Below are 12,515 nucleotides of genomic sequence, written 5' to 3'. Positions count from 1 at the left end.
TATTTGTTTGGTTAAATACCAACCTTTTGGGTTTCACAACCACCTTTACCCCTTCAGGTTCCATGACCTCCACTGAGTAGATGAAGTTAGGATTCTCCATATTTGTGAGTCTCCTGCTGAACATCTTTCTCTTCATCCCATCCTTAGATGTGATTGAGAATGATGGATAGTTAAGGCTGCAAATTAAAGACCATGTCCTCCTAATTATGCACATAATCAAGACCAAAAATGAGTTTTGATAAGATCCAGCACATGAAATAGATCAAAATGACAACTATTAAATATTTTAAACCTTAATCTGCAATGTTTATAAAGTTATTCATGTCTGATACAAATTCTCAAAATTACAATTGAAGCTAGAAACTTGAAATAACAAAGAACTGAACCAAATAAAAAATCAGGTCAGTGAGCTAAGCCTACACAAACTACTAATGCTATATGGCAGAGCCTGTGCAAGAAAATGGCAATGGAATCATCAAAGATGCAAAAACTTGGAATCAATCAACAACAAGGCTATGGAGACATTGGAACCATCAGATTAAGCCTAATTGTCAATTTTGAGCAAGATTAAGCCTAAGTGTCTAATTTAAAAAATGGGAGCATATCTGAATTAGAAATGTAATGGAATATAAATTACTATTATAATTCAACTGAACTTTTCCTTGTTTCAATATGACAAAAAATTCCATCGGAGCAAAAAAATTCCAACAAAGGTTCCAAAGTCAATCCTGCAAGAAATGCACTTCATATATCTCTTTAAGTGAAAGGCTTTTTCTGTAGCAGTGCAAAGGCAGTGAGTGTCACCTTGTTAGAGACAATTTATATCTCTTTAAGTGAAAGACTTTTTCTGTATAGAGAAACCCTTCAACCAATTCAGATGAAGCAGCAGCAGCAGCAAAATGTACAACCAAGTCAAAACTTGTAGGCTAAAGTGGAAAGCAAAAATATTTGTAGCTCTTGGGTCTGAAGATCACATTAGGGTCCCTCATTACAACCCTTTGTATAATTTAATCTCTTTTATTACAACCTTTTGCTCAACAAAGACATAACCAAGCTCAATATCTTTCTCTGATGAAACAAAATATTCCACACACAAAACCAATTATCAAATTCAAAATCAAAGAAAGTTGAAAACCAACAAAAACCATAAGAATGAAGAAATAAGGAATAACCCCTAGGTCACTTGTATAAAAGCAAGCAAATGAACAGAGTGCTAGTACTAGCGATATTTCAAACACAGATTCCATAGATGCCATATGCTCCTAAATTCCACTGCCATTAAGTATGTAACATTCATTATGATCAATCTGCAGAAATACTTTCTTTGGCTGTGTACAAATTTTCATTTCCACTGTGATTCATAAAGAGGCAAAACAAAACACACCCTACTTTTAATTAGACAATGATAAGAAATAAACACTGTTGATATCGTTTCCCTACTGGAAAATTAGATGGTGCAAAAAGAATTACCAAGAGCCATTTTGTTCCACCCTCCACAATGAGTAATTACAAACGCAGATTTGAGGTTTCAGAAAAAATCAGATAATTCCGAAGTTGCCAACAAAATAACAATTCTTTTAATCCAAATTTATATCTCGGAGCTGTCTATTTCATGAACCTACGGATCTCATCAACAAAAGCATCTCTGCAATAACAGTAACAAACACACATGAAAAAAATTTCCATCCTCGGAAAAATGGTTAAATACCCATGAAGCAAATCCATCCTCATTGAACTTCAGATGACAAAAGAAACAATTCCCAAAAGATATCAATTCCAAAAAACACATCAAGATCCATGAACACAGAATAGCACCCACAAAACTAAAAACAACCATCGTTTAAAAAGGGAGAAACGAAATCATTTTGACGATTGTAAGACGAAACCCATCACAACGAGATCACCTTGATTTCATCCTGCCGCACCGTCCTGTCCCCCCTCCACCTCCGACTCTAGCATGACGATGATGGGCGCTGGGGCGACGAAGAACAACCATAGAGAACGACGTGATGGAGAACAAAAGAACGAAGGAGGAAGACGCGACGGAGACCTGGAGATGATAGAGGAAGATTAACGAGCATGACCCCACGAGGATAAGCGAGGCCATGGTACCGTCGCTGTGAACAGAAGAGAGGCCGCGAGCTCGACCTTGAGAAGAGAGAGCTTGAATTTACCGCCGTCGTTTCGAAGGGTTGGAGTCGTCACCACCGTCGTGAATGGTGGGCGAACTTAACTATGCTCACGCCGCTGCGATGAAGTGTGGAGGGTGGGAGGGAGAGGTTTAGGGTTTTCTTCTGAAAAAAATTGGAGAGTGTGGGAGAGGAAAAAATGATGGGGGAAAGTGAAAAATTGGGGGAAAATGGTCTATTGCCACGGTCCCTAAAAAAATGATAAAATATTGTCATCTATTACCACGGTTCCGCTTATAACCGTGGCAATTGAGCTTTTGCCACGGTTCCGCATATAACCGTGTCAATTGAGGCGTGGCAAAATGTCATTTCTGTAGTAGTGAAAATTCTCTTATGTTTCTAGCTTCCTCTCCTTTTTAAAAGATTTTTTTTTCAAATCTTTCTCTGTTGTCTGTACTATCTTCAGCAGATGGCATGGATAGGAACTAGATGTCTATCATATAACTGAAGAAGACTTTTTATCATTTGTCATGTCCCTTTTAAGTTATTTACTTTTTTGTCTACAACATGAGTATCTAGAACAGAACATGAACAATCATGAGTTATTTGCTTTTTTTTCTATCAAAGGCTTTTTGTAGTTTTTCCTATATGTGCTTTTAAACTGGATTCTTATTGGCACTTTACCAGTTGGAAACTTATCCAGGATTTCTTGATGGGTCTCTGCGTCCAATATTAGACTGATGACTGTGCTGATTTGGCGTGCCTTTATTCGTAGTCTACTGGAGCGTTAATGGGGCACTTCGGGCGGGGGTTTGACAAATATGGGAAGGAGAATGAGGCCTATTTAAGAAGGAGAATATTTGATGTGTTTCAAGTTATAGGTTTTAGGATTGGTAGTTTAAGATTCCTAGCTTTTGTAGGCTCTGATATTAAATTGTATTTCAGTTTCTATTTTTGGATATTAAAGTGTTTTTTATTAGTGTTCTTAAATTATTCTTTATGGAAATAATTAATATATTTACTTTTATATTTTGTTTAAAGTTTTATTCTTTGTAGAAACAACAATTTGATTGAGAGGTTACCACTATATTTAGATAGGTAAATAGAATGTGTAACCGGAGTGTACAAATCCTCTCCACTAACTTGACCTATGAAGTTTAGTAAGTCCCGTCTTTACATCGCAGCTGTTTGATTCTTTTGGATTGCAATGCTCTAACCTTCTTCTAAATCCAAACCTATTTTGGAAAATGCTCCAACTTCTCTTGCTCTTTGTTAGTTTCTACTGATCTTTACAAATGTTTGATCATTCCTTTTCTTGCTCTTCATCGTACTCTTTTTTCTTTTTTCATTTTGTTGGTCCGCAACCTAATAGATCCAGATATATGTATTTTCATCTTGGTAAGCAAAAATATTTTGTACCTCGCATAAATGAAGATATTTACTTATTGATTCATTTATATTTTTAATCTTTATATTTGTTAAATGAGTGTATGAGTACAATATACTATAATTGAGTTTCACAATTTAAATTTTTAAAATATCTTTATTCTTATTATGATTTTTTTCATTCTTAGTATTTCAACTTTTTCATAATGAAAGTATTGATTAATGTCTTAAATACAATAACGAAATTTGCCGTGCAACGCACGGGTAAAAAACACTAGTATATTAGAAAAGAAGAACTCCCATCAGGCTGATTTAGTGACGTGTCATTCTCACGTTAATTCTTAGTGACGTGTCGTTCTCACGTTAATTCTCATAAAAAAAATTCCACATGTCATTCTCACGTTAATTCTCATAAAAAAATACATTTTTAAATTTTAGATTTGATTAGGATTTAGGTTGTTTATTTCTTGATTTTATCTTGATTTATTTTTAGAGTATTAATTAATTTTAATGATGAACATGATTTTGTATCAAAATAAACTTCTCATCTCTTTAATTATAGTAATTTAATTTAAAATCTTTTTTTAGATATAGATAATAGATGAACATGATTTTGTATCAAAATAAACTTTTCATCTCTTTAATTATAGTAATTTAAGATAAAATCTTTTAAATTGACCATGAGTTTTTAATTTTTTTTATTATGATGCTATAAACTGTGTACATATAATTTAATTATAGTAATTTAAGACAAATATTTTTTATAAAAGTGTTATAAATTGTGTCAAGAACAAAAGTGTGCAATACACAGTGTGAGGAAGAAAAGAAACGGGTCATACCAAAAGAAGGAGAAGAGATTTAGGTGTTTATCTTCTATTGAGTAAATTTTTTCAACAGATGACCATTTATCCCTCTATTTAATTTCTTATCATATTTAATACATGATTGTATATATTTTTTTCTCTCAAAACATGTAGAACAAATTATCTTCATTGCTCATATTTTCCCATGAACATGAAATGACCAAAGGTTTGTTCCTTATATCCCTTCATCTTGACAATTGACATTTCTTTTCTTCTTTTTTCTAATGCACAATGTTGTATATCTTTTTTTTTTCATCAATCTTCTTCAAAAATGTCTTTGGTTCAAAGGTTTGTTATTTCTGATCTTATACCACATGCAACGGTACAGTTAGAGTTGTTTTATTTTATTCACTGTCAGTGTTTTTTACTTTTTTTCTTTTGCAATTATATAATATGACTATTTAAATTCTTTTTATTGTATATCCAAATTCACTTTTTTTTGGGAAGAAGCACAAGAATTTTAATTTTCATCAATTAAAATTAGTTTTTGCAGAAAACAAGGATGAATACCGTAGGATAAGGAAATTGTAACCAATGATACCAATGATAGGTATTCGTTTTTTGGGTGTTTTAAACCAAACACCCAATAACTTGAAGAAAATAATGGTACATGAATGACCTCAATCATGCATGATTGTTCAAATTGAAAAATAGTTTACTTTAATTAAATGTCTAATTCATAATTTTATATTCTCCCATTTATATTTTTAAAGTTTAAGTAAGATATAGGAGAAACATTTTTCCTACAAATAATTTGAATGATTAAAAATGACAAATATTTCCTACCAAAAACTTGATCACATTTAATAGGTAATTGGAAAATAACCCAAAGTTTTAATAGAACCTAAAACACAAGGAATGAAACAATGAAATATTTTACAACATTTTATTAGTTTTATATTATATTATATTTATTAATTTTTTTCTTGCAAAAATTAAATTTGTTTATATAAAACACTATTACTAATAATTGTTAAAATTGTACTTCTACGTTGCACTTCCTAATTCTCACATTGCAATTAAGATAACCCGTTTTTCCATTGTTCTGCAACCTTTCTCAAGTCTCAATAGTATATACTATATAGGTACAATTTTGTTGGGCCTATGACACTTGCTTTCATGGTCTAACCAATTACACGACCCTGGGCGATGGCGAAGGGTGGTGATGACGGTGAGTGGTGGTGATTATGGGAGTGGAGTTGGTGGTGGTCGCGATATCAGTAATGACGGTGGTGGCAGTAGGGTGGTGGTAGTTGTGACAAGTAGTTTATACGACATAATCTTATTCATTTTAATATATAAGAGTAGAATGATGTATTGTACCAAACTAACCCTTATTATCATGATTTTAAATGTTAACATCTTATGTACAATCTTCATCCAAAAGATTTTTTTTTAATCAACATTAGCATCTTAGCTTTTTAAATAATGTGTGTTTATGCTTGCGCTTATGAGACCTAACAAGATAGGGACCCCATGGTCACTGTACAATATATATATATATATATATATATATATATATATATATATATATATATATATATATATATATATATATATCAGCTCTAATTAGTAGTTATTTTGGACATGTGCCTTTCAAATTCATACTAATGTGCTGAAAAGTAATTCGAGATTTAAAATCTGAAAATATTAAAAAGTCTAGAACATGGCCGCCTTTTGTTTTGTCAATAGAACATAGCTATCAATTTCTACAGGGCTTTACCTATTTATATTCATCATCTCTTGATTAATCTTGCGGTGATATTCTGGGTGATAAAATCATTTAGGAAAGTGTTAATAATGTAGTCAATTCAGAACTAAAAAAAATGACCTTAAAAAAAACTATGAAAAATATTGCCATCAATTATAATTATGATTTAACTTATTTTGACTATCATATATATTAAGAATGATTAACTAACAAAATTCATATTAGGAATTACTCTCATCATCTTTAATTAAATATCATACCAAATTTACTTTATTGGATTTGGAAAAATATTAATTATATATATATATATATATAATTATGTGAATGATAATTTCAAAGTAAATAAACATAAAATTTCGTTTGTTTTTATTCTGATTATATTATCTTTATAAAAATGGAAAATATATAAAGCACTAAATGAGAATTCAAATTTCAAAATTATTTTAATTATGAATCCTTTTTAAAATAAATCAGGTATCAAATATTTGAAAAAAAAATTAAATTAAAAATGTGATATAAAAAATTAACTTATGACTAAAATTTTGTTCCTATTAGATGCAAAATTAGTCAACACATTAAATAAATTATTAATCAAAATAAATCAACCTTTCGAAGATTCAGATAAATATTTGTGTGTGTGAGAGAGAGAAAGACAGTGAGTAAATGTCATGTCGAGATTAGATAAAAATAATATTTATATTTAAATTACATGATTAAAAGCTCTCATGGGAAGGAAAATTTTACTTGAAAATACTTCTACATAAACTTTAATATAAAATTAATTTTAATAAATTTTCATTGGTTTTCAATATAATTTAATGTTAATTTTTTGTACATAATAATATAGTCAATTTTCATTTTTCGTGAAAATTGCGGAGATAAAATTTTCCTACAGGGAAAAACATTTTAACAAGAAAATACTTTCATGTTAAACCTAATAGAAAAATAAATTTTATATAATTTAAGTATATTTTTGTAATTTTTAAAATGATTTTATGGTTAAAATATATAAAAATTGTTTGAAATTTTGGAGATTGTGTGATATTCTTTGTGCTTTTGTTTTGTTGAGTGGTCATAATTTTTAGACTCTTAATTATAGCAAGTAAAAAAATGACAAATATTGGTTTTATTATATCAATTTTGTTATCTTTCAAAAAAATTGTTAAGAATCATTGATACATGCCTAAATCATAATATCAAAATTTGGCATGCAACGCACGGGTAAGAAACATTAATACTTATTTAATGGGGAGAAATTTTTTACATGAAATACTTCTAGATATAAAATTATTATAAAAATAAATTTTAATAATATTTCATCGATTTATAATATAGTTTCACACTAATTTTGTACTACATAACAATATAGTCCACTTTTATTTGTTTATACAAATTACAGGGGAAAACCTCTCTTACAGGGAGGAAAAAAAAAATTTCTTTCTTAAACCTAATAAAAAATAATTTTTCATATAATTCAAGTATATTTGTCATAATTTTAAAATAGTCTTAGAGGTAAAATATATAAGAGTTTGTGAAATTTTGGAGATTATGTGATATTTGTTGTGGTAATTTTTTTTTTTTGAGTGCTTATATTTTTTTAGTTTCTTAAATCGAACTTCTAACAGCTAAAAAATCAAAACAGGAGATGACATAGACAAACACATATCAGCAGAACTTCCTGACCCCATACTATATCCAAAGCTATATAAGGCGGTTTCGTCTTACATGATTCACGGGCCATGTGGTGTCATTGATCCGAAATCTGTTTGCATGGTTGATGACAAGTGTTCTAAGCATTTTCCAAAAAAAAAAATCAGAATTGCACCACTATTGATGACGATGGATTCCCTATATATAAGAGAAAGAAAACTAGAATTACTATCTTAAAAAAATGTTCCTCTTGACAATGAGTAACTTTATTTCGTTGTCAACAAGATGTCTATTACATCTTATAAGTTGATGAACATCTGATGCAAAATTATTATTGTCGGTTTAAGGTTCGTTCTATTTCCTTTACAATATAATAAATCTTTATTGATTAAATCAAATATGTACACAGTCTGATATATATATATATATATATATATTTTGTAGGTACCTTGCAGTATTGGCTAAAACTTGGATGACTACAAATAAACGCAGTGATGTCATAATTTATGATTTATCTTTCACAATCATGATTTGTACTACTATCACATTCTTTGTTTCCCATGAATAATATGTGTGTATATCGTCTGCTTTATTGGTGATTCCTTATATTTATGATTTGTATTATTGTGTTCATTCTTTATTGGTGTATATTCTTTGTTTATGATTTATATTATTGTGTTCATATCCACTTTGCTTAGTATTTCAGACTCTTATAATTCATATGTTGTTCAATATGTTTAAAAAAATCAAGATATTAATTAATGTATCAAATACAACAGACATATTCCCCGTGCAACGCACGGGTAAAAAAACACTAATAACTTTGAAGTGACTATTGTCATTCACAATTTTCCTTCTCCATTAAGCTATAAACCAGAGAAAACTCACTAAAATTTATTTGTATATTAATTTTTATGTGAAAATATTGTCATTCAAAATTTTCCTTCTCCGTTAAGCTATAACCTTGAATCTTAAGAAAACTATTTTTTTGTTTCCTATTTTAAAATTAATAACTTTGAAGTGACTATTTCTTCTAAGAATATTCATTTTAAAATTTTTATTACCCGCAAATGTGTGTATCAATATTATTAAAAAAACCAATAAGTTGGAAATGTGTTTTTCTTATAAGAATAAAAATCTTAGTATACTCAATTTTTTTTAAAAAAAAACTTAACATACCCAATTTAAAATTGTTCATTCCCAAGCATTATATTTTTCTATATAAATGAATTACCCAAAATAGCATGTTGTGATTTTTATATTTTCAATGCCCGTTCAACATTACTCAATTGCACACAAAAAAACATTACTCTAAGTTAAAACTTCAGTAAATATTTTTCTTCTGACCCTGTGGCACAGCGGTTAACCCACTCCTCCAAGACTGATATTTTTCTCTTTTCACCGTAAAAAAATCTCCATCAAGTTTCAACCCATTAAACATGCGAATAGCGCACTTTGCCTCTCCGTTTGAACTGAACCTGAGAAACCCAAAGCGAAGTCTTCTTCCCACACATTTACGATTCTATACATATAAACTCCGTAATACACCAGCCTTTGAGAAGATAGCTCCCACCTTTGCTCTTGAAACGCCATCACCGAGGCCATTAACAAAGACTGAGAAGGAAGTGAATCCATTCTGCCTACCTCACTCCTGACCCCCTGTGACGGGTGACGCCATACACCTGAAGCCCTAGCAAAGCTTTCTCCGGCCATTTTACAAAAAAAGGAAAGGTTTTACATTGTAATTTAATAAAAAATGGGAAGTAAATTATATTGTTATGTAAAACACTTTTAACCTGATGTTATATTGTATTGTATAAATATTATATCAAAATTTAATTTTCTATTCATTTTTACTTAGGGATGGCAATGGGTCTTGGACCCATAGGATACCTGCAAAAGATACCTACTATGGGTAGCGTAAAAACCCGCTAGATGGGTATGGGGTTGGGTATGGGTAATTACCCGCAAAAAGTAATGGGTATGAGTGCGGGTATGGGCCATACCCGCACCCGCCCCATACCCGCACACACATATTAATATTATTATTATTATTATTATTATTATTATTATTATTATTATATGAACAAATTAACTTAAGTTATAGCTTTCAAACTTAATTATTTTAAAAAATAGGTGACTATTTAAAGTATTCATAATCATTGCGAATTTACTCCCACTTATTTTTAAAATTAGTAAGTTAATAACCTACAACTTTAGGACTATATTGTAAATCCAAAATAAAAAATTAAGTTATATTTTTATTGCTTATTCGTTCTAAAAAAATATATTCTTAGTTGAATGATTTTATTTGTTACGTAGATAATCTTTTTATATTTATATTAGTGTTTTTTATTTAAAAAGTTAGTTGTATTTTTTGTTTTCTATTAACAAAAATAGTGAAAATATATTTTGGTTAGTTAAATTGCGGGTAATGGGCACGGGTACAAGCATATAGGTATCCAGAGGGTACGGGGACGGGCATTCAAGTTGCTACCCACGCGGGTATGGGGACGGGTACGAGTAATTTTTTAAAACGCGGGTATGAGAATGGGTACTGTAGTACCCTACCCAGACCCTACCCATTGTCATCCCTATTTTTACTTGAAAGTAGTTTTATGCTCTTTCCAGCTTTTTGGAATGTGAAACTTTGTAATTAAACAAAAAAAAATATAGATTATATATGTGCTAATGTTATCTAATCTACGCACGGAATATTACATCATAAAATTATCATACTGATATTTTCAAAAAACTAAGAAAAAATACTAAAATAATACTCCCGCCTTCCCTAATTATAAGCTAACATTGAGACATTTGGTGTCACTAAATATAAGCTAACTATGCAAAAGCTAATATTTCTTTCCATATTTGTCCTTGCATTTACTGCTTTTAAAATTTGGAAATTTGGAAATTGAAACTCACTTTTACTCTCTTTCCTCCTAGTACTACCCACTTAAATAGTGGTAAATATAGAAGAATGTACCATTTTTTTAAAAATCAATGCATCAATTAAAATTTTCTTAAAAAGTTAGATTTTTACAACTTTAACTTATAATTAGAGACGAGAGAGTAATATGGTAGATTACTAACAATAGAGATGAAAACATATAGCAAAGACCCTGCAAGGCTAATTTCATAGAATGAGAGTCATGAATGGGCCACACTGAATACATTGGTTCTTAAAGAAATGGCTGAATTAAAATGACCCTTGCTTTTCATTGTAAAAATAAAAAAGAAAACCAAAATAAAACAATGGGTGAACTAACTCCTTCAATTTAATAACTACTATGAATCTAGTATTTCAAATACGTCAAGTATTTCCAACATTAGCCATGAAAGTCCCAAGTCTTGAAGTCAATCTCTTGTTCACTAAGGCACATAAGTGCTTCTCTGTTATATATTCATTATTCCTTATGTCTTTGCGTTGAATTCTCCATTCAGATTTTTCGTTCATGATGAGCTTTGAATTGTTCAATAATCATGGAATATGTTTTTCTCGTAAAAAAAAAGTGCTTCTCTGTTTAAGGATTCATCATAATCATGGTAGCAAACCTGAAGAAAAAAAAACAAAATCAGTTTCTTGAAACCACCATCTTGAGGCATAAAACTAACGGCATGCCTACCTTACCTAACCACACAATGAGTTATATCGGGTTCAAAAAGTGGTAAAGAAATTTATTTACCAACACCCCATCCTTTCTTAACACGTAAACATCACAATGAAATTAGGCTTAATCCTCATATTAGTCCCTGATTTTGTACCGCCGTCTGAACCAGGTCCCTGACCGAAAAAATTTGTGGATTAAATCCCTCTCTTTTAAAAACGTATGGAGTTAGTCCTCGCCGGAGCTCTGAGCTCCGGCGAGTGATGAAATGGCATGCTGACTGTGTAAATGAAGGTGACATGGCACTAAAAAAATTAATTAATTTACACATAATATAATTAACTTAAATTTAAAAAACCGAATCTTTTTTTTAAATAAAACCCAAAATAAATTAAATTAAATTAAGTTACACATCATAAACATAAACTTTTTTCTAAACCCTAACATCTTCATCTCCTCTACCAGCAGCCCAATTCATTTCTCCCACCACCTTCATTTTCCCTCCTTCCTCCACACAACCGAATCCCTTGCTCAGTTTTCAATAGATCTATAGCGAGAGGTAAAGAGATGAGGGGAATGGATTGTGAGAGGGAGAAGACTTCTACTGAGAGGGGGAAACCCAGATTCGAAACCCTTAGCCCTCGTTTTCTCCGTCTTCTTCTTCTGGATCTTCAACGGTGAAAGGCTGGGGCTCGTCGTTCGACGGTAGCGTAGCCTCTGAGGGTGATGTTGTTGAAGAGATGACTGTCCGTCATGGTTCAGATGAGAGGAACCAGATAAGAAAATGGTGATTCGTGTGAAGAGGTTACAATGGAGTTTCAGGGGAAATCAAACGAGTTTTAGGAGAAATCCCATGCTTCCCCAGATCGTTTTTTCTTGCCCTTTTTCCTTCTAGCTATTTGTTATGTGTTGTTCTTTCGTGGCTCTTGTTTGGGCCTTCTTATTTTTCTCCTTTTTTTTCCTTTTTCGTTTCTGCTGTTTGTTACGCTGGTAGCCTAGAATGTCTTCCCCGCTATCCTATTGGGGTTGAGGTTCATAGATCTGGCTGCAGGTGGGAGTGGGGTTGGGGTTCACAGATCTGGTTGCAGGTGGGGGTTCGATCTGGGCGAAGGTGAACCCTAGAAATTCCCCTAATTGTTCTTTTATTTTGTTTTGCCTATTTTTCTCC

The sequence above is a fragment of the Lotus japonicus genome, chromosome 1, assembly GCF_012489685.1.
Source record: "Lotus japonicus ecotype B-129 chromosome 1, LjGifu_v1.2".
Classification (NCBI taxonomy): Eukaryota; Viridiplantae; Streptophyta; class Magnoliopsida; order Fabales; family Fabaceae; genus Lotus; species Lotus japonicus.
Note: the sequence above shows the minus strand (reverse complement) of the source record.